Below are 25576 nucleotides of genomic sequence, written 5' to 3' on the forward strand. Positions count from 1 at the left end.
GCTAAAGTACTTCATGGTGTGCTAATCTGGATATGCTACAAGCTCTGTATAAAAGTTTAAGCAAGAGTCCAGTTTTTTATTAAATTGATCGACCATTGCTAACATTGTCCTCAATGCATTTCATTGATATGATTGGAGATGGTCTTCCATGACGTTACATGACTAAATGACATGAGGAAAGATTGCAGAACTGGAAAAATTGGGGCGAGATCTGAGAACCATTCGGGTGGCTTCTGTTTTGATAGATAGCTACTTTGGCAGGAGTGGATTAATAGTATGGGGTAGAAAATTGCATCACTAGTGGAGAATTTAGAGGAAGGTAACCAGGAAGAAGTTGGAGCATGGTCTTTTTCTCAAACTTCAAGTAATTCTATTATGGTACTACATTTATGTACTACATTGTATATATTTAAGCAAGAACAAGTTACAAAATTATGCCAAGCTCAAGATCAAACTGGGAAACCTGTAAACCTTTTACCATGTTTATGGTTGCAGCCATATTCCGAATATGACGTACAGGCATCGGAATATTCCTGTATACATTGTTGTTGTAAGTATGCCTATGTTGCCATTCCTAAACACCTAGCCTACAGCCAAGCATCTGTTACCACCCACAATTCCTTGAGGACTGAGCAAGTGCATATATCTCCTTTCAGTGGATTTTCTGAATAAGGTGTTTATATGCAAGAAATTTCTATTTAAAACAGGCATATTCCATCGGAATTTGGGAAATCAGAAGATTGTCTTAATCTGAATCAGGCAATCGGATTGCGGTGTTTACATCACTCAATAATAATTAGAATATTGCCAAATTCAGATTTATATGAGATATTGATCCGCATGTAAACGTAGCCACTGTCTAATTCTCAGATTAAAGATATTCATTCATAAATTGTCATTGTTGATGCCAAATTGGTAAATGATCACAATCATTTTTCGAGTTCAGGTAGCACAAAAAAAAAATGGGCCAAGCCCAAAATAGCAAAATATTAAGCTTTTAATGGTCTTAACAACAAATCATTGGTCAGGAAATTAGCAAGAATTAAACAAATAGATAAAGGAAGTTAGTACGCGATAGCTTTTCCTTTTGATTTCTTCTAATGTTTAAGCCTTGTGGCCCTTGATGGACTGCATCAGGTGCGGCATATAACCAAATAATGTCTAATCTTTTTAAAAAAAACATCCTAGAAGATATTTTTGGAAAATTTTGTACACCCAGTCATGTGTTAGTTTGAATTTTACAGCAAATATTGTAATCATTATCATGATTTTACCTTTGTGTACAAGAAGACTATATAAGTGAATTTCCCTGTTTCTAGCTTTTCCCCAAACACTTCACTGCAGCAAAAGGAAACCAGCAAATGGTGGCACAAGAGCTCTCAGGAGTGCATTTGTTTCATTCTTGTTTATTTTCTGACCAATGATTTGTTGTTATGACCATTAAAAGCTTAATATTTGCCATTTTGGGCTTGGCCTACTTTGCCCAGGAGTGTAGATATAACAAAAACAGATTAGCAATGGTTGGACATTGAATGGGTCAACACAAGTGCTATTATTTATTTCATCCAATTTTCCCATTCAGATGCAGTTTCTTTTTTACTGATCCATTACAAAACAAGCAGCCTGTTCACAGCACCGGTTCCCCGAATGAAACCATGTAATTACAAGGCTGCTATTCATCAGTGAACTTGAAATAATGTGACTTATCAAGCACTTTAATTCCACCATATCTATCCAATCCATTACCCAGCCATTAATGAAACTGGTTAGAACAGGCTGTTTTTGACATTGAGAAATGATGGCCATGATTTATCGACAGCCATTACTTAACTCACTTAGACATGAATAAGGACACAATTACGAACTCAGAACTGATCATTAATACAGCTATATTTGAACATATGTCAGTTAATAGGTATTTATTAGCACAAGGTAACATATAATACCACGGGTTGAGTCAGATGTATATGTAGTGCAATTCAAAAGTCTGAATTCATTACCCAATAGCGCAACTGCAAATCACAGGTTTATAGCATACTAATGCGCAGAGAATAGTAAAAACGAAGAATAACTTTTAACTGGTAGTTATTATGATCACAGTGTTTATTAACTATGGCTTATTGTTAATCAACACGCTTAAGAACATTTGCGTCATCCTGCTGGTCTCAGCGGCTTCAGTAATGAACTCAGTGGGATTCCGAACATCGCCTTTATTTTACAGGCAGATTGGGAAGTAATTGGAGCACACTGTTTATCACGTCTTAACTGCTGATGGCCCAAAAATGGGGAAGAAGCACGGCATACGAGCAAACAAGAAAGAAATAAAAGACTGCTCATTTTCATGAGAAAGACGTTTTTCACTCAGAATTGTGCAATGAACTCAACATCCAGCATATTCCCAGGTTAAGCTTCTTAACGCCCTATCACCATGCTTCTCAGAATCCACCAGCAACCTCGCCAATCTTCAGATTGCTCTCTGGGTGGGAGGGGCATACTTGGTCTCATTGTCAATCACACTCACAAAAGTCAATCATGGGTGTTTCGCTAGTCTCACTTTTGAGATGGTGACTCAGATCCCATCCACGTGCATAGATATTTTTAAAAACATACGTTTTACCAATACAGACATTCCCTTCCACATGAACAGCATTTTTGAAAAATATCTCCAGCCACACGAACAGTCTTTTCGAAAATATCTCCATTCATACGAAAAAGCAAAAGCAATTTGAAAATGTTCACACAAGCACACCAGCCCATTAGGTAGCGATAGTGTGTTGTAAACTGTTATGTCAGAGTAAAGCCTTGAGAATAATGTTAAGGGATGCGTATTGAGCAAAAGAGAAATAGAAATGAGCAAAAAGACCAATATGGATAAAATGAAAAACATAAGGAAGCACACCACATAAAAAAGATGGAAAATTTCTCCACCTTGAAGAGCATTTAAAAACTGCTCTTTCTTGTTGACGGGATGCCAAAAAATGCAGAGAAAAAAAAAAATTAAACTGTCTGTGTATGTGTGAATGGGGCCTGAGTGGTTTAGGTTCTGTGCCAGTGATGGAAATGTTGCAGATCTGCTACTTCAATGAAGCCTTTGACTCTCAATGAAACCAGAAGCATAATATGATTTCTCTATGTTGTTTGTATAGCACTTGGGACATTCATGGCTGTGGTAGCTCTTTCCTTCACCGAAAGTCCAAATCTCATGACTGGAGCATGCAAGTGCAAATCTTTTTTGTTGTTTTTCTGCTCTGGATGTGCCCTTGAGCAAGGCCTTTTGGAAAAATTCCAATGGGATTCCCATTGCAAATCTTCCACTGCACATTCTTATTCTTTATTTCTTTCTTTATTCATTCCTTCATCTTTAATAAGGGCTTTATCCTGGTCTGGGTCATGCTGGTCCTGAAGCCAATCAATGGAACACTGGAAGCATGGGTGAAGAATTCCACCAAGATGGACCACCAGTCCATTGCAAGACACCATGCACACACATCTTCAATTCAATTCGATTTTATTTGTATAGCGCTTTTAGCAATGGCCATTGTTACCGAGCAGCTTTATAGAAATATATAAATTCAGGATATAAGTTTTAAACGCTAATGAGCAAGCCAGAGGCGATGGTGGCAAGACTCCTTGAGATGACAGGAACCAGACTCAAAAGGGAACCCATCCTCATCTGGGTGACAACAAATAGTGCAATTATAAATAATTCCCTCCTATAACTGTGTACTACATGGTCAAAAAGGTGCAGTTGTGTAAACAGGTACATATTCACATGTAGGGGCAATTTAGAGTAGGAGAAAACTGTAGAACCCCAAGCAAACCCAAATGAACATGGAGAGAAAATGGGAAATTCCACAAAGACAGTAACCCAAGCTGAGGATCAAACCCAGACCTTGGAGCCATGAGGCAGAAATTCTACCCGCTACACCACTATGCTGCCCCAGTGCACTTTATCTTACAATCCAATTGGACTTTTAAGGGTTAACCATTGGAATACAGTCTGATTTGTGGCTCCTATTGAATTTCAATGGGTTAGTCATTCATGTGAAATATTTATTACATACTACTATGTTATGAAGACCATTCAATGTGAGTCTCATATAGACTTCATTCTATAGGTTGAGACTTTAATTGGAAATTGTTATGAATTTCATGGGTTTCAAGGGGAATTTTATGGCATGAGTCCTACAGGCGTTCTGAGCTTTAGATATCTTCCATGGCAGGATAAATAAAAGTCATATGAATTTTTATACAGTCTAATTTATACCCCATGATTTCCCATGAATATACTATTTAACCTCCAAGGGAATCCAAGGGAATTTGCATGGAGTTCCCATGGTGACCCATGAATTCCCATTGATAATCTATGAATCCTGAATGGATTTGGATCTAGGGATATCTGATAAACTGACCTTGCACTCTGACCCCAGTGTTTGTTTAAATGTGTGAAGTGGAGAAACAATTCAGATGTAGAAATACAACTGTCAATAACCATTCTTTCCAAAAATATAACGATGGAAGTAAAGCTAACAGAAGTAATTGGAGCCGAAGCAAGCTCCTTGAGAAAGGTGGCTAACATCTTGAGAAGCACTCAACCATTCTGTTGAGCCACCCACATGAACACATGCAGGATGTACTTCATTGCAAATGGCAAAGACTTGCTTGATTTAACACCATAAATCTAATCCTAGCACAAGACATGTCTTTTTACAAGCTAACAAGCAGCCTTCTTTATTCTTCTGGGCTTCTTGGAAATTTAATAAGCATCTGGACATCGTTATCTCGCCTAAATTGACATTTACTGGCCATTCCTTGAATGTTCAACTTGACAGTGCTTTTATCTGGTGAATTGAATTACTGTCTCCATCACAACCATCCCTACTTATGAGTGAGCTTATTATAATATCTAATCGTCCCACATTGGCAGTCACACTTTAAAAGCTTATTGCTGGGTTTAATCAGAGTGTTGATCAAAAATGGCAGCCATTTTTTTATTAGACTGGGGTATGAAATTATGAGTCCCTGTTTCTATTTTATCAGATATGAAAATCTAATACAAATTTCATTTTCAATATCTTTCACTAATAAAAGTCTACACAGCATGGTCCTATTGATTAAAGCAGAAGGGACGATAAGGAATAATCCATACAGGACCATATTAATCGAGTCAATATCATGTTAGTCATTAAGGGTTGTATTTAGAGTCGAGTTATGCGTGCTCCATTAAGCAAAGTAACAACTGAAACAAAGTCAATACATTGGATGCAAAAATGAGAGCAAAGAAAAAGACTTTGTCTGGGGAAGAAGAATGACTGAATGAATAATGTGACTGTATTTTGGCCATGTTGGTGTGCAGTGATGTGTTGTGGGAAATAGGTTTCGTGGCCAAAGCAGGCCATAACATTACATCCTGATTGTTTTCAAGTGCTTGTGTTTAAAGGATTTTGTATACCTCTATCTCTGAGGCTTCTATTCACAAAAAATCTGGAAACCTGCCAGTCATGAACCATACACGGGTGATTTTAATAATTTAAACAAGGAGCGCAGAAAAACAACTTAAGCAGCTGCGTAAACCAGCTCTGAATACACGTAACTTTCCCTGCATATATATTGATATCATTTCTGAATTTAAGTTGCTGACTCTAAATATGGACCTAATGCATAACAGCTATTTGGAGTATAATGTGATACTGTTTGAATTGAAGTATGCACCATCATTTAAAAAAAACTGAAAAAAAGAAGCAAAAGGATCTTCAAGTATTTCCTACACGGCTTTCTCAAGCAGGTTAGAAATGGATTTGCCTGAGATTTAAATTTTTTTCTTTTTGAATAAATATACACTGGGTACATAAATAAATACATAAATACATTTAAAGAAGCATATTATTTTTTTATAGCGCATGAAATAAAAACCAGTTCTTGGTTGTGTACTCAGATTTTCAGATCCTACTCTATATTTCGTACTTGGTAATCAACCGCTGAAAGCCAATCGCATAGTTTACTATATTGGCGTGTCAAAAATAATTGGCCATCTTTGGCTTACTGCTCTCATCCTCCTATATGTCTGTTACGTAACTCCAATCAGGCCTCCCAATTAAGTGCAGGTTCTTATCTAGAACGCTGACCTGCCATCTGTCACAAGTTAGCAGAGCTACTGGGTTTTCGAAAGGGAGCACTGCTGTAAGCCTCTTACGGCAGAAATTATATTCCTCCATGCTCTGATGGGTTTCGCCTTCACTCCCTGGGTTCGCTGGAAAGAAAAAGTGAAATGGAACAGACACCACTGGGTCAGCGTCTTCTTTAAGTCATGGCCGATGGAGTCATTCTAACCGGAGGACTCTGTGCTTTATTTGGAACCGTTTCAAATGAATCTAAGAATGACACCTATTCCTAACATATTGTGATGCAACGGAGTGAAAGAGTAAGCAGCGTGGAAAAAAAGACAGTGGACATGACCTCCCGATGTGTTTCCATTCACAGTGGTGGATGATGTGTGATCATAGACAAGCAGTAGGTCCCTAATCAACTCCGAATAACTTCCTATCGTCAATCTAATAAGTCTAGTATCGACTCCAAAGCACCGGAATTGCTCAGATGATTTTAATTTTATTTAATTTATTCATTTCACATGAGGTAATCCTAATTCTGCGCACATCCACAACATTAAATGTGACTATTAAAAAAAAAAATCATATATAAATATTAATTTATTTCAATAAATATTAAATAAATTCTCCTATATTTATGATATGGAACTTTAGGTAATTTATTGCAGTGCATGCTCTAATAATTAGTATTGCCTTTTTAAAATTCTGTATTTGTTTTCAGGTTGAAGCAAACATAGTTCTCGTTCATGAGCTCAGATTTCTAGGCCGTGTTTTAATCTGATATCTGAGTCAAAGCAATGCAAAATCATTACGGTAATGATCAAAGCTCTGTCATGCTCGGATAAGCCCTCAGCTAGCTGTCACTCCAAATTGGAACACATTTTACCAAAAACCTCTAACCACATGTGGCATAGATGCAGATGTAAAAATTGAACAGTGATGTGTTACTGCAGTGGAGGAAGAGGCCGTTGGAACATTCTGTCTCCTCTCTTAACGTAGAGAAAAGAAAAGATTGAAAAGGAAAAAAACAAAAAAACAAATGCATTTCATAGCTTTTCAGAAAGCGAACAGTCAACACAGCTTTGTGCTGCTGTCTCAGCGTGACCCAGCAAATCCTCGCACACTTAAACAGAAGGAATAAGAGTGAATAAGACAGAGCCATAGAGAAAAAAAATCGAATTTGAAGAAAAAAGAGACAATCGGGGGCTTATTTACACCGTTTGGAAATCTGTCGCAGAAGCATAAATGTAAAAACGACTCTCTGAAACAATAAAACAAATATTTGAACTTTGCTGCAATTAATATAATCATATAATCAGGAAACCAAAAGATGGACACTGACTCTTTGAAAGACGACAAAAGAAAAATGCTATTTACTGTATATAAAAAAAAAATCCAGTAACGAGCATGTTGCTTAAGAAAAAAAAAAAAAAAAAGGTGCGAAATGACTCAATCTGCCTCCCAAGATATGTGAATGTGTGAAAAGATGCAATCCAGGATACAGGCAGCAACCAGTAGATACTTAAATCTGCACTGTGCATGAATTTAGCATCAAATGTTTCCAGTAGTTTTGAAAAAATGAGGGCAGTGCTCATGATCGACACACTCTGGAATGTTGGCAAGAAATGTTTGGAAGTAGGGACTTTTAGACAAAAACTCGACAGGAAAAGAGTATATAAGAAATGGTGTGCCTGATAGGAAGTGAGACAAGCTGGATAAAAGCAAAGATAGATCAGATCCACCAAAAAGTACATCTTGCCAAGAAGAAAATGGTCAAACTCTGGCTTTCACTTCACTCTAAAATAAATTGGTTGTGCCATAGAGATTAGTTAAAAAAAAAGGGTTTTGGAGTAACTCAATAGTCAGTGAGTGTACTGTTAAAATAGTGTATTGGTGTTGCAGAACAACAGATAGTGGATTTGTTTGTGTAGAGCACATTGTGTTTATAAGGACAGTGAAAGGCTGGCTTATGAGCAATTTCCGATTGTGGTTCAGAGGAATTCAATTTCCTGTATTTTTTTCAGCAGCAGGAAACAGGAACTGCCTCACCACTATCTTTTTATAAGTCTCATCATTCCAGCCACATAACATGTTGCAATTAGGATGTCACCAATATTCACCAGGTCTCTTTCCACTCAGGCTGAACAAGCCAACATCAAAAGGCAATTGTGGGTTTTCCAAAAATACTCGGTGCCATTGACTGCACCCGCTTTTGCAGAAAGAGGACATGCAGGGAATAAATTTGCTTTTCAAATTTGCTTAATTCAGAGCATATTACTCCATTAATGTGTGAGTGATATGAGATGCACAAATGGCTGTGACTAAAGTGGATGCAAGATGGTCTGCATCAACATTCCCTCATTTTATCTAATAGTGTAGATTATTACTATCGGAAACATCTCTCTGTTTTATAATTTCCACCAACTGAGCGCTATTTATATGCATCTGGGACCTAAATCTGATCATTTTGTGCACACACCGTTTCCTGTTTCTTGAATTCCATGCAAAGTTTTATAAATGAGACTCATGGACACTACACACCTCCACTCTTTTGAAGAAAACTCAGCAGCACTTTCCTGGAGGATATTGAAGGCAGCCATTTTGGCAATATGGAGATTTGTCCATCATGATTGATTTTAAATTTCTAAGAACTTCTTAGAGATCTGGTGAAAGGCAGGGCTCACAAGTTTTACTGACTTCAGTTATGTTCATTTATTCATTTGTTACCTTTCCTTTTACTTTTCTAGGTGAGGGTCACGGTGGCAACAAGCCGAGGAGATCAAACTTCTCTATCCCCAGCCTCAGATTCCTGGGTGATCCCCAGACATTCCCAAGCCATCCTGGATTTGCCCAGGGGTCTCCGTCAAAATGAGACATACCTGACACAGCTCTACTGCTAGTCAACCAGGGGGCATCCTTGTAACGTCCCCTAACTACCTCAACTGACCCCTCTTGATTTGGAGGAGCAGTGGCTCTACTCCTAGGATTTCCAGGATTGTTGAATTCCTCACCCTATCATGGAGCATAAACCCACTACTATTGGCTAGAATCTCCTTCTCACCTCTTGTGTTCTCTACCCTATTCTTTCAATCACTACCTACAGCTTGTGATCATAGATAAGGAGAGGGATGTAGATTGACTGGTAAACAGAGAGTTTCGTCTGAAATCTGAGCTCCTGCTTCACCACCACGGACCAGTACAGCAACTATAACACCAATCTGTTTGTCAATCTCTTCTCCTAGACTCATAAATAAAATCTCAAAATACTTAAAATCCTCATCCAAGGGCACCTGAAATAAACATCCCTGTCTTTTCTGGGAGAGAACCATAGCGTTGGACTTCGAGGTACTGATTTTCATATAACTCTCATAACCTCACGTAACCAGCTGCCAAACTGAAACAGGAATGAACATGACTGACAACTCAAACATAGCGCCAGTCAGAATCCTTTGGAGCCCGCAGTAGCAGTGTAATTTGTAAATATTGTAAATAAACTATAAGTACAAGTTCTGTTTGATTGATTGCATAGCTGTCACTTCCTTCTTCCTTCTTTAGCTGGGGGCTTGGCTGCTTTTTGGCACTAAATGGCTGATACTGCTAATGTTGCCCTGACTTTTAAAAGGTCTTTTGATGCATATACTTATGAGGAGAGATGGAAAATTAAACAAGATGGCAGACGAACACACACATGGACTGGCTGTGTTTATTATTAGTCTTAGCTTATGCAACATACAAGTCCCTGTGAATGAGCTGTTACTGTAGAACTAATAGCGTGTTAGAATGTGTTAATTGTGTAAATGTGTAAATAACATGTTTATTAGATGCCAGCCGCCACTGCCAATGAAATGAACTCCAGTGAAACCTAAGTTGATTATTTGTTGATGTTCTACAAAGGAATAATTGACCACATACTGACCAGAAATGGAAGGTACTGGACTAAAAGATTGGAGTGAAAAGTTTCCAAAGCATCATCAGGATCTCTCTTGGTACTGATGACTTATGCAAGAAAAGATGTCTGAAGAACTCACCTGAATGGCCTACAAAGATAGCAGTCATGGTTTGTTTGTTCTTGTGTTGTTTGGCAGGTGGTATAAGAGGATGCACTGCTGTTCCACCTGATTAGGAAACAGCTTTTCTCACTCATTGCATCTGCTGTATCCCATCTCCTTTCTTCCCCCCTCCCATCCCCCATGGGTAATGATTCATGACAAAGCAGCAATGTAGTGCCACCAGTTATTTTTTCTATCCCTGCTCTCAGATGCCAAAAAGCATCTCAGAGACTTGAAACTACTTGTACAACCAGCAACAGCCAAGATTTCCAACCTTCACTTTGTACCACATTTGAGGGGTCATGGTGAAAATATACCATCTATGGATACATACATCCACAATAGCAATTTGTCAGAGACTGTAGTTGCTTTCCATATCGTGCACTACTCTGAATACAATTTAGTACGACTATATGTGATTTGGGACACAGACTAAATACAGAATAAGCAATAATCTTACGGGAAAACAAGGTCGAAGGAAACATCATCAGCTCAAGGGTGTAATGACAGATGAAGAAAAATGTCCCCATAACATAGATTTGGGAAAGTGAGGGCATACATTCATTTATCTTCATTAACTCTTTAGCACAAAGATGCAGAGGATTTGGAGTCTATCCCTGGGACCCTGGACATGGGGAGGAAATTCAGCCTGGATGAGATGCCAGTCCATTGCAGGACACCAAACACACACACACCCATTCACACCTAGGATCAAATGAATGTAGCCAATTTATCTACTGGCTTGTTTTTGGGACAAAAACAATGGGGAGAACATACCAAACTCCACCCAGAAAGTAACCCGAGCTAAGGATCAAATCGGAGGGCCTGGGGTTGTGAGGCAGCAACACCACCTGCTCTACCACTGGGCCACCTGAGGACATACATTTTTATCTAAATGTCTGATGTATTGTCTGGAGTATTGACCAGTCCCAAATGATCATACAGCTACAGGAACATCTAGACAGTTACAACAGTCCAACCTAGACGTAGTAAAAGCATAAACTAGTTAAAAGCATAAACAACATTAGATTTCTTAGCTTAGCTTTCTGACATGAATAAAAGACTATCCTAGTAATATTATCTACATGAGCTTCAAATGACAGACTGGAGTCAATAATCATACCAAGGTCTTTTTTTTTTTTCCTGCTGCACATGATGTAACTAAATGACCATTAAGTGTTACTACATAATTGAAAAAGAATTATTTTAAGCTGCCCGTGGTCCTAGTAGAAGTATTTCAGTCCTGTCAGAATTAAGTAAGAGGAAATTACTCAGCATCCAGTGTCTAGTGTCTGTTACACATTTCTCAACTTTATTAAGCTGTTGGCAGAGACATACAGTGTCATCAGCGTAGCAGATATCTTACATAATTTTCCATAAAATCTCAATTCATTCACTCTATTTGGTTGCCACTTGTATACTGCTACTAATCTATGCATTGTGTTTGATTTCTATTACTAACGATCACTTCGTGATACAATTTAAAGGCTTTTAAAAAATTGATATAATGGGGTAGATGGTGAAATTTTGGTTAACCCTGTGTTTACTCCTGCACTGACTTTTAGCCTTGCATTGCTCAAATCACTATACGTTGGTGGCTCCTGGCAATTTCCACCATTTTTTTACTTACAGAATGTAATCAAACCATTAATTTGACAACAAATGAGAATGTTTCCTGCTAAAAAATGAATCTGGAGATATATTTGCATCTGTGTAACCTGTCGCTGTTTACAAACTTACTAGGTTCATCACTGATTTAGTATCACCATCTGGTTCAGGGGTCACAACTAGGAATGTAGATCTAATAGGAGCCATAAGGTCCATAACAGGAACAATGTTTCACAGTGGGGGGAAAGAAAAGAAATGTACCACCATCTTTATTCCCTTTCCTAGTTTCCATGAGACAATGTCCTTTATGGGATCAATATGGTTTGTTTGTGTGTCTGAAACCTTTTCTGTTGTAAGGAGTGTGTCTGAGACAAAATTAACACACCATACACTGAGCATCAGTGGCAGACTTTTTATATATTATGCATTTCTATATTGTTTTTGTATTCCGCACTGTTTGAATCTAATGCATTAATGTCCTGACTATTGAAGAAGAAAAGGTAGAATGTGTACACACTCAATTTCAGTTAGACCACATACCAACTGAAGTTCCTTGATAAGAGGGAAGAGAAAAACAACTCCTTAAAAGGAGCTGTTTTTCCCTCTCCTGGAGCCATGATCACGCGCCAAACACATGAACAGCGTATTCAAGAAGCATGCCACCAAGTTTCCATCCACTTTTTGCACTTTTCCATTGTCAAAGTGAAAGCGTGTAAAAAAAAGTTTGCAAAATTTGCTGTCTCTCGTCTGTTTACATCCAATCGGCCTTTTACCGATAAAATGGTGTGCGTGATGATGTCATCCTTAAAAAAAAAATAAATCAAATTGTCGCAGGTTTTGGTGAATCGCAAAAGAAATCTGCCCTTGAGCCATTTCCATACTTAATTTTGTGTGTATCGCAAGTTGTATACCTTTTGCATCCTGTATGTCCTCAAATCTTTGTAAAATGAGAAAGCATTGAGACAATTAAATGAAATTGGTCAGCTTACTTTCATTTCAAGTTCACAAGTAATTGCAATTGCATGAAATAATAACAATATGAAATACACGTCAGAATGGAGCAGCCATTTTTCTCGTCCAAAACTGTTTCCAAACTATTTTTCGCAACATTTGAAGTATCAACAGTAGCACATAGGATTTATGCACTAAAGTTAAGCGAAAAAAGATTATGTCGACACTTTTATCAATTATTTGCATTTCCATCAGCTATATCGGTAAACATTTCAGTGTGCTAAACCTTTTTTCGCAAAAAAAAAAATCCTTGGATGGAAATTTAGCTAATGAGAGACCAGATGCTAATCGTGGTGGCTGGGGCAGACTAGAATGAAGAGATATCACATTGTATAAAATCACACACACGTAGAGCTTCATCTTACGTCGTCACAAACGCGCACGGAGAACACAACGCAACTCACCATATTTTTTGTTTTTTTTATTTATTTTGGTGCTATTATGCGCAGCAGAGGGAACGACACCTAACATCTGCATTCTTGTGAGTTTTCTTCTCCCCATATCTGAATAAGGCACCTCACCTTTTCTGTGTCCCACAAAGTCCCACAAATGGTATACCTGTGTTGTGGAAACTAATGATGTCGTCATCGGGTAAAACACGTGCGCAGGTTACTTTACTTCCTGAACAAGTCCGGACCTGAATACGAGTGGTGTTCACAATCATGGGAATCGCGGCACAGTTCCAGTGCAACCGAACTCAGACCACGTCTTACAGGTAGTCTCAGGTTTGGTACCATGGTGCGCTTCCTGGTCCGCATGACAGCGTTCACATTACCAATTTTTCATGCAAACCTTGCTCTCTTACCGCTAAACTGTCAGTGTAAAAGCCCCCTCACTCTGTTGGTGATTATGGCCAAGGCCCATCCTGCAACATGAATCAATAAATGAATGCTTCTTACACATCTTAACTAACATACTTCACCTGCACTTCCCTCCATCAGCACTTCCTCCTGAGTGTTTGTGTTTTCTCACTGGGGGACGCACAGGAAAACCATGCTGTAAATCCAGAAACTGGGTAATTACGTCTTCTTCTGGACTTTTCAAGTGCTGAAAAAATGGCTTTGTGATCATATTGAGTGTAAGGCGAGCTGTACAGATGAGATTATTATGTTTCTGTTTGTGCAATTTACAACCATCCGGTCTGAAACTAATTTAATTTTCATCAACAGCACAGTGATTAAGCTGAATAAAGAGAGAGAATGAAAATGAGCAGTATGCTAATTACTGACTTTTAAGTCATCATTTCTTTGCTAGCAGGTTGAGTCCAGTGTAATGGAAAACATTCGCTTTGAGATGTATTCAAAAAGTACAGCAGGGTCAAAAAAGTCTGCTACTGAAAGATAAAGAAAAATCTATTTTATTTATGAAATGCTGAAATTAAATTTGAAATCTACCTAAATTATCTGATTTACATGTACACTATATGGCCAGAGGTTTGTGGACATTCCTGATTTAGTCCCCCTTTGCTGTTATAATAAGCTCCACTCTTCCGGGAAGGCTTTCCACTAGATTTTGGAGTGTGGCTGTGGGGATTTGTGATCATTCAGACACAAGAGCCTTAGTGAGGTCAGGTACCGATGTTGGTGAGGAGGTCTAGGGTGCAGTCGGTGTTCCAGTTCATTCCAAAGGTGTTCAGTGGGGTTGAGGTCAGGGCTCTGTGCAGGACACTCGAGTTCCTCCACTCCAACCTTCACACACCATGCCTTCATGGAGCTTGCTTTGTGCACAGGGGCATTGTCATGGTGGAACAAGTTTGGGCCTCTTAGTTCCAGTGAAGGGAAATTGTAAAGCTACAGCATACAAAGACATTCTATACAATTGTGTGTTTCCAACTTTGTGGAAACAGTTTGGGGAAGAACCACATATGGGTGTGAGGCTCACATAATTTCACATAATTTATGCCATACATTACTGTCATATAGTACTCAAAAAACAAGTAATGAATGGAAAGGAAGTGATGCCTCTGAGACATGATTGTCTTGAGGCACAGATCTGGGGAATTGAACAGAAATATTTCTGCTGCTTTCTAGTTCCCGTCATTCTTGATAGAACTTTGGAACCATCGATAGTCCAGCCAAACTGAGCAATTAGGGAAGAACATCTTTCATCAAGGAGCTGACCAAGAAACCGAAGATCAGTCTGATTCTACCTGGAAATAGGAGAAGCTGCCAGAGGGACAACCATCTTTCTATCAATTAGATCTCAGCAAAAGGCACATGATGACTTGTAGACATAATACCATCACGTGTAATTCATTACAGCCCAACCCTGGGGCCTAGCATTCACTAAAGTGGTTACTAAATTAATGTTTAGACCCTACTTAAACTTGCGGAGGAATATCTAGAATCAAAGTATGGAACTATCAATGGCTCCTGAGAGTTTAAAGAATTAATCATATTTGAGAGTAGAATAAGGTTCCAATGAATTTGCTGCAAAATCCCACTAACCTGCCACAGAAAATAACTCTGTCCATGCCCACCATCATGAGTATCCACTTTGCCACCATCAGATGACCTTGTAGAAAAACTAGCCCACTTGTATAAAAATTTATAAGCATCAGTTCAGCAGCAGTTCATCAGTTCAGCAACCATCCCAAATTCAACCTGGAGCCAGAGTCAAGTGAAGGGAGGAATGAAATTAAACCTTACTGCCTGTCAGTCAAGGCAGGGAAGAAATAAAGGACTGATAAAATATGTATGTCATGCACTAAACCTGCTCTAATTCCCTCAGATCTGCCCAGGGAAGTCAGCTTAACTGCTTGATGATCATCACCACACATTTAGAGTCCACCGAGAGCCGTACTGAAGATCACCACCTGCCAGTAGCACGTCTAGAAAACCATTATTCTCCTCACCACGGATTTAGCTTTGAGAAAGATGTGTCTAGGCCTTGAAAGTAAATTTGAATAGCCATTTCGATCATATGCAAATCATATGACATTATCGCGAGAGTTAAATTAATGCTTGCTAGCTTGCTAGGGAACTTAACTACACAGTGTAATAGGATAGTGATTAGTTAGTTACACAATATAATAGGCGAATATATCTTGCTAACCAGGATATCAACTGGTTACATACAAAACTAACTACAAAATGAAAGTGGCTACTTAACTTGATGGCTAACATTACATAGCTAGCTATCCATATATTTTGTGTTCTTTGTTAGCTCATTCTGCTCATTCTAATTACAAAATATAATAGCTTACTTGACAACAGCTAGCACATAGTGTAGTGCTAGCATCTACCCAGTGCTAGCCAAGTTTGCTAGTACTACACTATTTGCTAGCTGTTGTAAGGTAAGCTATTATATTGTGTAATTAGAAGGAGTAGAGTGAGCTAGGTAACCTGACAACAGCTAGCAAATAGTGTAGTGCTAGCATCTACTTAATGCTAGCCAAGTTTGCTAGCACTACACTATTTGCTAGCTGCTGTGAGGTAAGTTATTATATTGTGTAATTAGAAGGAGTAGAATGAGCTAGCAAAGAACAAGACAATTTTATTTTATTCATCAAAGTGGATAGCTAGCTCACTCTACTCATTCTAATTACACAATATAATAGCTTACCTCACAACAGCTAGCAAATAGTGTATTGCTAGCAAACTTGGCTAGCATTAAGTAGATGTTCCTGGATAGCTAATCCTGATATTTGCTAAGCCAATTATCTAGCTGCCTAATGTTAGCATAGTGCTAAACTATTATGCTATGTAGTTAAAATGTATATTTTAAGTTAAAGACATTCTATGACATGAATAAGTGATAAAAAGTTTTAATTACAGTGTCTTGTGATCAAGTTTGTGATTAGCTAATCAATTTTAACACCTTTCCCTGCTTTCTCTGAAGTAAATTTAAAAGAAAATTTTTTGATATTCCTGTCAGGGCCAAGGTAAAAAAAAAAAAAATAAAATAATAAAAAAAAAAAATAAATAAATAAATAAATAAATAAATAAAATAATAAATAAATAAATAAATAAATACCCAAAAACCAACTTTGCTTGTTTGAAGTCCTACCATTTTTTTTATATTTAGGTCCAATCTTCAACACAAACCACTAACATGGATCAAAGAGTAAAAATAAGACCTTTAATCACTTTTAATGATTAGCAAATTGCTAATATGCACATTGAAAAAGAAAGTAATCTTCCAGGCTTATTATTTGATAACACAGACATCATGTTTCAAACTTCGCCTGAAGACCCAACTGAGAGCTCGTTTGCTAACTCATCACAATTTCATCAGCGGCTGACACTAATATGCGACATCGTTTTTAAAAAAAGATTTCCTGCTGGGTCTGAAAAAAAAAAAAAATCATGGCTCAGGAGAACCTTGAGGGCATTAACGCAATCCAGCTGGAAATCTCATTAGGTTTCGTGCACTCGTTCCCACCTGAGCAACGCGACGTCGCATGCAGATGCGCTAATTAATTCTGTGCACGATGATGAGCAGCTAAAAATACATGAAACTCTAATAAAGAAAGCCGTAGAAAGTTTTGTTTGAGTGTAGCAGCTGGATAGAGAGTTAGTCTCATGATCCAGCATTAAATTAATTCATGCAAATTCCATGGATTAAAGATCTCAATCATCAGGATGGATTTCTGTCTTATCAGTCTGTCTTATGAGGGGGATTTTGGAGATGGATATATATTTGTAAGAAAAGAAAGCAGGAAGGGGATTCACAGGAATACAGTTTACACATAATTTACGGAAGATTTTTTTTTGGCTACATTAGCATCATGGGCTCTGTGGCGCAATGGATAGCGCATTGGACTTCTAAGTAACACTTGGTGGAGTGATTCAAAGGTTGTGGGTTCGAGTCCCACCAGAGTCGAGGTTTTCTGGGTAGCCATGGCCTATGGTTAGAGAGTCAGACTTTTAACCCCGAAGGTCATGGGTTCGAGTCAAAGGTCCGGCAGGGATTGTAGGTGGGGGGAGTGAATGACCAGCGCTCTCTTCCACCCTCAATATCACGATTGAGGTGAGACTCTTGAGCAGAGCACAAATTCCAAGTATGGGTCACCATACTTGGCCATACGTCACTTCACTTCACTTCACTCATAGCTGCAGTGCAAATCTAAAGACAATGAAAATGAAAATATCTTGCCTGATTGACTACATTTAAAAAATCTGCCTTATATATTGCCTCCAATTCCTATAGTGCCTTGCAATATCGTATTTCCAACTCTGAAAAAAAAAAAATTGACAAAAAAATGGAGAGTAAAATGAATTCATGCTGATCTGTCGTTCCTTCATCCTCCAGCAGCTCCAGTGAACATCCCAAAGCACTTCATATCTGAGCCGTGTTTCTGATCTACAATAAACACAACAAAATCCGGCGGACCGTGCGAGATTAGAACAGATACGGAAGTGGACACAGAGAGACAGGGAACGAGAGGTGTGGGAGGAGTGAGGAGTTTGTGTAGGAGAGAAAAAAGTAAAGAGAAGGAGCCGAGGGACTTGAAAAGCCTCATAACAACTGTTCCGCTCTACAGATTTCTTTCTTTGCAGTAAGTAAATCCTCGGTTGTAATGAGATATGACAGTGTGAAGGATGAGTGGATGAACGTCGAGTGATGACTCGGAGACAGAAGCTCTAAGGAAAATTGTTATTCATATGAATGTATAAGGCTCTAGAAGAAAGACGTGCTGTCGGAATATGTGACTGATTAAAGGGCTTAAAAAGTCATTTTGTTGTATGCGTTTTCAGAGCTGGCGGCTTAATCATCACATTAATCACTGCAAATTATGTTTCATTTAACAATATAGCTTCCCGCACTCGTCATTCATCAACTTATAAAATAGCACTTGATCCAGCACATCAAGTATTATTGTTCATGAGATACTAAATCGAGGTCATGAAATTGTAACGTGTGCAATGGATGTATGTGATTTTATCACATTTTTAATTCAGTATTTGGAGATTAATAATAAATGAATAAAAAATATAGCTAATGTTGTTGTTAATTCAATGTGCTCTGCTGTAAAAAAAAAAAAAAAAAAAAAAAAAAAAAAAAACCCACAGTTTGAAGGAAAGCTGATCGAGCGCTCATGTGCTACGCTTACAGCTCTCTTTAAGTTCATTCATAATTTTATTTGCACTGATCCATGCGATGTTTCTGATTGGTCGTCTGCCATTTCAACACTTCGCTTCTTTTCGTAAGCGGTTCTTGTCCATTGTCACACTTTCCCCCTTTGTGTCACAGTTCCCGTGTCAATGAAAGCAACATACTCGTTTTTTGGTTCCTGTTCTAGTCATATCTCCGCCCCTGACTTGTCATTGATTTGTTATCTGATTGTGTCCACCTTTTCCGTGTTAGTCCTTGATTAGTTTGTTTATATCTCCTCTGTTTAAACACGCTTAAAAGGTTTACTTACATTTTGGAAGATTCATTTTTATTAACAATTTGAGTTTGTTTCAAGAAGAACAAGTTTTATAAGTATCACAAAATTTTAAAATTTAAAAATTACTAGTTTAGTTAAAATTTTTGTTCTGTTTTTCTTTTTTATTTTTATAAACAGTTTTTAGCATTCACTATAACAACTCTACCAAAAACAAGGGATCTTGGCTTGCAACCTTTCATTTAAGACCTGACCCATTTCCTGTGTTTGATATTGAAGGGAAGCACTTTATAAAAAAAAACACAATAAAATAGTTTGTTGTTTACTAAAATTGTCAGGCGGCGGTAAGTTGGCCGATAACACACTGTGTGATAATTCGAGGTGAGTGAGTGTTTGTGAGTCCTGTAAATAATGGCTGGTGTGATTGGAGACAGATGTGTATGATCAGTAGTCCAGTGACTGTGAACGTGACAATGGGCGTGTGAGTTGCGAAGTGTTGTCCGTGTCAGCCATGTTTTATACGCTTCAGTGTGTTCCAGGAAATGGAGTCTGGTGCTGAATCCAGCACTGACATGACAAAAAGCAGAAAAGATTTTACGTTTCTACCACCGCATTGTTGAATTCTTGATTCTGATTGGACAGTCTGTGTTAATTAATTTTAATTAAGCTGTTTTTTTGTCTTATTAACTTAAAAACAGAGCCTGGTGAGAGACTGACTGTTTATAGCTACTATAACATAAGTGACATACAGTAAGTGAGGAACTAACTTTTTTAATGGACATTCCACATTTAATGTACCTATAAATGGATAAAAAGTATGACGTCATTCTTTAACAAATAAATATTGCTGTAAATGTACTGTAAAAGAATAAAACACTTCAGCACATGCTGTTATAGGAATATAATCCACTTCATTGTTGATTAATTTCCTACAGTGTGCTCTCAAGTGTTTTATTCCTGACTTATTAATAGTTTATTTTTTTGTTCACTTTGTACAGTGAATTAAAAAATGTGTCCTCACAACAACTGAAAAAAAATGAAGCGAATGTTTATTTTTCTCTAATTTAAATAATTACAGCCTTTGTTAATTGTTGAAAATATTTTTTGATATCTCATTAAATAAGAACGGTTCTCGGTTCGTGACTTTCAGACGAGCGTCGTAGTTATTAATGGTGTTGAAAATAATCGCCGTGGAAACTGGACGGTCAAGTAGAGTTCAATTCTCACATGAGATATTTCTCACATGTAAAAATGGCTTTAAAATCTCCGTTTTAAATAATGCATTATGGGAATTGCATAGACTTTTGCTTTACTTTTTGATGTATGACGGAATAAAAAGTCCTTGGCGGCGAACGCTAGACTATTAGACTTTTCTGTATATCAAAACAGCTCCAATTCCATCTCACATGCCGTCCCTCTCTAGTGAAAGATATAAATCTTAAGAATCGATATTTACAAAGTTGGTGTCAGAGAGAGGAGTGTGCGGCAAAGGCGCGGCGGTCGCCACGGCGATGCTTAACTACATGTGTTTGCTGGATCGTAGCCGTGGGTGAAGGGTGATTTGGGAATGTCCGATGGCTCAATGGTCCAGTCGCTTCTGTTTGAGAGTGAGAACGATCAATAACACAGCAGGACAAAGATAAAAGGCAGAAGGACAAAGAGAGAGAAAGAGGAAAAAAAAAAAAAACAGGATTCAGGATTCACTGTGGTCACATTGCCACCTTCTGAAGGAACAGAAGCGACTAATGCAAGAACAAGCCTTTTTTTTTTTTTTTTTTTTTTTACCAGTGAAATCACGTTTTAAAATTTTAACATAAATCCTGACACACACAATATACTTATGACATAAAGCACTAAATGTTGTGCTGTTATAGGAAAATAATCAACGATTAACGGTGATGCGATGAAGCGGAGTTGCAGTTACCACACCGTGAATGATTATTTTCCTATAACAGCATGTCCGGAAGTGTTTTATTCCTCTTAGACCACAGCAGGTGACCAAAAAAATTGCAATTTTTTTATTTATTAAATAAAACGACATTCTTTTTTTATCCATTTGTAAATACATTTAATGTTACATTATGGAATGTCCATAAAACAAGTTAGTTCCTGTTTTCACTTATGTTATAGCAGCTATAAACAGCTTCCTCTCCAACCTCTCTTTTTTCTCTCTCTTCAAGTAAATAAGACAAAAAAAAGCCCCTTTTTGACCGCCACAGTTAAAAATTTTATGGAACAAGCACAGGGCAGAGCAACAGAAAATCAATCCGGAGCAGGAATTGCGGAATACCAATCCGTAAGTACATTCAGATTCGAGTACATGCAACTTTTTATGTTTTTTTTTTTTTACTTCACTCTGTCTTATCTCCACAAAAATGGTTCCTCACCTTCTACGCCTTTGCTCTAAACTCTGCTTTTCTTCATTGCAACCTTTTGTTCCAGCACTCCATCTCGTATTCCTGCAAGATCACACCATTACTCCAGCTCAGGCGGAATAAAGATGTCTGATCCTGACCTTTTATACTGTGTGAAATTTGATTATGTAGAGTGCTTTTACTTCCACGCTGAAGGTGTTAAATTGTAAGACAGATTCTTGCTTGTGGAAAAGGGTGGCTCATGCCACAGAACTTAACAAAGCAGTCATTGCATTCATTATATATGTAATTGCTTGTGTTATGTTGTTAGTATATCATCATGAAGCACTTTGCTGGAGCTGTCTAGCCTTGACTAATGATTTCTTTTAAGCTTTACTGGGTGGAGGTCATGGGCAAGCTCAGACTTCAGCATCCCTTGGTGATATTTTTATGTTTTCACATGAAAACATCTCAGGCTGTACCTATGAACATGATGTAGTGGAGTTACATGAAATTAATAAGGCAAAAAAAAAACCAAAAAACAAAAATGAGCTTGTCATGTTACCAAGAAATCGCAAAAAAAATGGTAAACTCCTTTGTCCTGAAGCGCTGACACTGGAGACTCCTTCCAAAGCTCTGACACTGGAGACTCCTTCCAAAGCACTGCTACTGGAGACTCCTTCCAAAGCTCTGACACTGGAGACTCCTTCCAAAGCTCTGACACTGGAGACTCCTTCCAAAGCTCTGCCACTGGAGACTCCTTCCAAAGCACTGCTACTGGAGACTCCTTCCAAAGCTCTGACACTGGAGACTCCTTCCGAAGCTCTACCACTTTAGACTCCTTCCAAAGCTCTGGCACTGGAGACTCCTTCCAAAGCGCTGCTACTGGAGACTCCTTCCAAAGCTCTGACACTGGAGACTCCTTCCAAAGCTCTGACACTGGAGACTCCTTCCAAAGCTCTGCCACTGGAGACTCCTTCCAAAGCACTGCTACTGGAGACTCCTTCCAAAGCTCTGACACTGGAGACTCCTTCCGAAGCTCTACCACTTTAGACTCCTTCCAAAGCTCTGGCACTGGAGACTCCTTCCAAAGCGCTGCTACTGGAGACTCCTTCCAAAGCTCTGCCACTGGAGACTCCTTCCAAAGCTCTGCCACTGGAGACTCCTTCCAAAGCTCTGACACCGGAGACTCCTTCCGAAGCTCTACCACTTTAGACTCCTTCCAAAGCTCTGGCACTGGAGACTCCTTCCAAAGCGCTGCTACTGGAGACTCCTTCCAAAGCTCTGACACTGGAGACTCCTTCCAAAGCTCTGCCACTGCAGACTCCTTCCAAAGCTCTGACACTGGAGACTCCTTCCAAAGTGCTACCACTGGAGACTCTTTCCATAAATGTTAATAAATACATAAACATCTCCTCACAGAAAGATTTCACCATAATAACAGTTCCAGACATTTATATTTTAATCTATTACTATACAAACATATTAGAACAAGAGCTTAGATAGAAACCCGTGATCTGCTCATAGCACTATGGTCAGAGCTGCTGTTATAGAAAAATAATCAACACCTTCTGACCAATCAGAATCCAGATTTCAACAGGGCTGCGGTATAATTTGTTTGAAATTTAATTCTGAGCGATTGATACAGATCAATACAAATATAAACTATAATTAATTTACATGAAAAGATCACAAATTTGATGAATTATACATTTATTACATTTATAAAAGTATTCTCATATCACTTTCAATGTGTCAGTCTTGTGGTTTTGAAGGATTTTTTCCTTTCCTTTCTTTTTTTTTTTTTTTTTAAATCCCAAAATGCACTGTGGTGTTTTGGCTCTCCTCTTCGCCAATTAAGCAACCGAGACACTGGATACAGCTTAAAATATCCTTACTTGCTCCCAAAGGGCATTTCCCTACTTCTTGGCCACTCTCTGAAAAAAAAAAAAAAAAAAAAACACACACAAAAAAAAAAAAAAGGATGATATTTTAACTTCGAGCTACCATGAGTTAGGAAGAGAGAGAGACAGAAAATATCCAACACAATCTATTTACATCCGCCCCTGAGATCAGACGAAGCTGGCAGGCGGTCAGCGAGTGTTTGATTCGCCAAATCCGAGAAAAAACGTGTTTTGTGTCTAAAAACGCTATATCACTACAACAACATGGTGAACTTTGCATCTCAAAGTGGAAGCGATTCGACTTTGAAGCCAACTTTACGTGATCGTGACCCGGCAAGTGCAGACGTCTTCCGCCAACAGCTCACGCCTTTCCAGGACGCAACTTTCTAACCTCTGAGGCGCGGATAATACGGAAAAAATAATAGAGAAAAAAACAAAAAGCACCAGCTTTTCTATAAATGTCAGCTGAATCACACTATCGCACTCAGGAGGCAAGCAGTTCACACATTCTCATAGCAGCAGCCTTTTAATAGAGCAGCAAGAGCAAACTGTGTTTGGCAAGAATTCATCTTAAAATCCCTTTTTAGATTAAACTAAATACTTAAAACAAATTAAAATGAAAACAATGACGGCGTTTTACTTAAAGGCAGCGTTCAGAATGATTCCCATAATAACATGATTCCCATATTAACTCTATAAACATAGAAATGCTAACATTATTTTAGCATTATATTATTTTGGTAGGTTTTCGTAGCATTCCTAGGACTACATAAGGTGACATAAGCTGCCCTAAATGAAATAATCCTACATAACCATTTAGGAAGACTTATTCCACTTAGCATAAAGACTGCTTTTGTTCATTTTGATTTCAAAATGACATAACAGCTGAGTCAAGTAGGATTTTCTGTTAATATAAGGTCATGTTATGACGCTTCTGGCACTTCTGGAGACATAATGGTGATATGACAGTTCTAATTTAGTGTCAGAAATGCACAACTATGTCAGTATGGCATCACAACATCATCAGAAGCTCAAAAAAAAAAAAAAAAAACAACAGAAGAAGCAGAAATAAGGAACTTACTTGACTTGTGAGTCCAAAAACCTACATAACTAGGTTAATCCAATGTAATAACATTGTCATAAGTGCTTATTAACATTTTATAAGCGGATGTATGAAACTCACTTCACACTCAGAGACTTGGGGAAGATATATGGTCAAAGTACTTATTATGGAGATGTAATAATATTGCCATAAATATGCAGAAATATTTTATAAGCTGAAGCACTGTTATTATGATTAATAATATGGTCATAAGTGTGCATAAATGTTTTATAAGAGGAATTATGAAGCTCAGTTTACTTAATAAGAAAATATACATAGCATTGTATTTATGATGTAATAACATGGTCATAAATATGCAGAAATGTTTTAGAAGCGGAATTATGAACTTATTGATCAGAAAATATACAAAGCATTGTTATTATGATGTAATAATATGGTCATAAGTATGCATAAATGTTTTATAAGCAGAATTATGAAGCTTGGTTTACTTAATAATCAGAAAATATACAAAGCACTGTTATTATAATGTAATAATATGGTCATAAATATTCAGGAATGTTTTATATGTGGAATTATGAACTTACTTATTGATCAGAAAATATACAAAGCATTGTTATTATGATGTAATTGTCATACCTATGCATAAATTTTATATGTGGAATTATGAAACCTACTTATTGATCAGAAAAGAGACAAAGCATTGTTATTACAATGTAACAATATGGTTATAAATATGAATCAATGTTTTATAAGCGGAATTATCAAACTCTTTTTACTTATTGATCAGAAAATATACATAACCTGGTTATTATGATGTAATATCACATTTATAAACATATTAAAAGTGTAAGTATGAAACTTGCTTTAATCTAGGGTCAGAAAATCTATGACTATCCTAGTAAATGTAATGATACTATTATAAATATTCTTAAATATAAGTGCAATATAAGCGCAATTATGAAACTAATTATTGTCAGAGAAAATATACATAGTTTTTTTATTGCATTTTTTTTTTTCTCTTGGAGAACTCAGCTTCCCAGGACACACTTCGGCCTACTGACATAGCCGAGAAGACTACACTTCCAAACACACACAGACTTTGGGACGTTCACACTCACCTGACTTCTAATCACACACACACACACACAC

General features: G+C 37.7%; 1 protein-coding gene and 1 non-coding gene across 3 annotated transcripts in view; one reads left to right on the forward strand and one right to left on the reverse strand.

Annotated features, from left to right (window-relative positions):
• lsamp (limbic system associated membrane protein) overlaps positions 1–25576 on the reverse strand; it is a 668261-nt gene that overhangs the window by 243192 nt on the left and 399493 nt on the right. The window lies entirely within an intron of this gene.
• On the forward strand, positions 17508–17599 carry trnar-ucu (transfer RNA arginine (anticodon UCU)). The gene is given in 2 exon segments: positions 17508–17544; positions 17564–17599. It is a non-coding gene; the product is annotated as a tRNA-Arg (tRNA).

Source organism: Pangasianodon hypophthalmus, chromosome 14 (assembly GCF_027358585.1).
Source record: "Pangasianodon hypophthalmus isolate fPanHyp1 chromosome 14, fPanHyp1.pri, whole genome shotgun sequence".
Taxonomy (NCBI): domain Eukaryota; kingdom Metazoa; phylum Chordata; class Actinopteri; order Siluriformes; family Pangasiidae; genus Pangasianodon; species Pangasianodon hypophthalmus.